Source organism: Cebus imitator, unplaced genomic scaffold (assembly GCF_001604975.1).
Source record: "Cebus imitator isolate Cc_AM_T3 unplaced genomic scaffold, Cebus_imitator-1.0 Scaffold69, whole genome shotgun sequence".
NCBI lineage: Eukaryota > Metazoa > Chordata > Mammalia > Primates > Cebidae > Cebus > Cebus imitator.
Window position 1 is genome coordinate 6,053,015 of NW_016107384.1, and position 2,155 is coordinate 6,055,169.

At 38.8% G+C, this 2,155-nt stretch overlaps 1 protein-coding gene across 4 annotated transcripts in view; it reads left to right on the plus strand.

The window, feature by feature from the left end:
- The window catches only part of MIA2 (MIA SH3 domain ER export factor 2), a 110,056-nt gene that overhangs the window by 19,759 nt on the left and 88,142 nt on the right, over positions 1-2,155 (plus strand). The gene's annotated exons all lie outside the window — the stretch shown is intronic.

Sequence of the window (2,155 nt, forward strand, 5' to 3'; positions counted from 1 at the left end):
ATTTTTTTGTAGTTTTTAGTAGAGACGGGGTTTCACCATGTTGACCAGGATGGTCTCGATATCTTGACCTCGTGATCCACCCGCCTCGGCCTCCCAAAGTGATGGGATTACAGGCTTGAGCCACCGCGCCCGGCGCAAAATCTCACAGTTTTTAATACTGGCAAATATTTAGAGTAAGACAAAACACCATGCAGGTTAGACAAAACATTCTGTGAGTGGGATTTGGCCTACTAGCCATACCTCTAGCCTACTATCAGGTGGTGGTGGTTGAAATGATTGAAAGGGCAAATTGGATAGATCTTTTGTAAGGATAATAATTGGACTTAATGACTGACTGACTGAATGTAGCATGGAGAATTAAAAGGAAAAGTGAGGATACCAGATTCCCAGCTTGGGGATCTGGTAACTGTTACCAGGTTTCTAGCTTGGGGGACCTGTTAGATGGTGGTGCCACTGAGTCTTTGTGAAAACTGGGCTAAATAACATACATCATTTTGCCTTCAGAGGCCACTTCCTCACTTAATTTTTTTTTTGCTTGGTTTAAGAGATTTGACATTACATAATAAATAAGCCCAGATAAATCATTAATTTATTCTATATGATTTGGTGTTGAAGATATTGACTATAAAATGTTAGGCCAGGCATGTTGGCTCAGGCCTGTAATCCCAGCACTTTGGGAGGCTGAGGCGGGGGGGGGGGGCAGATCAATTGAGGTCAGGAGTCCAAGGCCAACCTGGCCAACATGATGAAATCTCGTCTCTACAAAAAAATATAGAAGTTAGCTGGTCATGGTGGCATGTGTCTACAATTCCAGCTACTTGGGAGGCTGAGACGAGAATTGCTTCAACCTAGGAGGCAGAGGTTGCAATGAGCCAAGATCGTGTCACTGCACTTCATACTGGGCCATAGAGTGAGAGCGTCTCAAACAAGCAAAACAAAAACAAAAAAAGTAGCTAGAAATCTGAACCAGGTTAGGAGAAAAGAAAAACTAATAATAATGATAATTACAAAATAGTCATAATAAAACTTTCAGCTCCCAATGGAATTAATTCTACTTTTTGGTATGTCTTGTTGAAATAACCCTCACCTCTTAACCTGCTCCTCCACAAATTATATGAATGAAGTTAAATAATTGAACAGGTAATTTGCTGATCAATACATGATATTCACTTCTATATAAAGTACTTATTTAATACAGTGTATACTAAGTATCCTTATTTTTGTGAACTCAGTAAACATAATCAAATACATTTTACTTACACCATTTTGGTTGAAATTATTTAGACATGGAAATATTGAATTTAAATTTATGTTAATTATCTTGTGATCTTGAAAAGTCACTCATTGTCTGGGAGGTAGTCCCAGTTTGAAAACTCCAATATAAGAAGCTGAGACGAGATCACAGGCTGCTGGCCAAAACTGGCTTTGTATTGTCAAAGAAAATTGTGAATCAGTTGTCAGCATTTAAAAGGTGAGCTCATATTAAAATCTGAATTTCTGTATTCTCTTGAAAAAGTAGAAGACTGTGATATATAGTTGCCAATTTTTCTCAAGCAAAAAGAAGCTCAAGTTGGTTAGTGCTTGCTTATAGACATGCACTCCCCAATCTCCTACATTTATGTCTACTTAGCTTGGTCTCTAGAGGGCTTTAAGCTCATATTTAGACTAAACATTCTGAGAGTTCCTGCTAGATCTAGGATTTTAACAATCTAAATGTATCTATTGAGCACCCATAATATAGATGTGAATAGCTGAGTAAATGGAAAATTTGAACAATTTTCCAGTTATATTTAGGTGAAAGATTTCCTTTTCTTCTTGTCTAAATATTTTAGATAATTCTTTCAACTCATTGGTAGTTTCAGGTAAATTTTATGCAGAACATACTTTCTTTTTAATGTTCAAGTACTAGGGATCAACACTACATTTTTCTTTTGAAAATTAAAATGATAGGCCGGGCGCGGTGGCTCAAGCCTGTAATCCCAGCACTTTGGGAGGCCGAGGCGGGTGGATCACGAGGTCAAGAGATCGAGACCATCCTGGTCAATATGGTGAAACCCCGTCTCTACCAAAAATACAAAAAATTAGCTGGGCATGGTGGCGCGTGCCTGTAATCCCAGCTACTCAGGAGGCTGAGGCAGGAGAATTGCCTGAACCC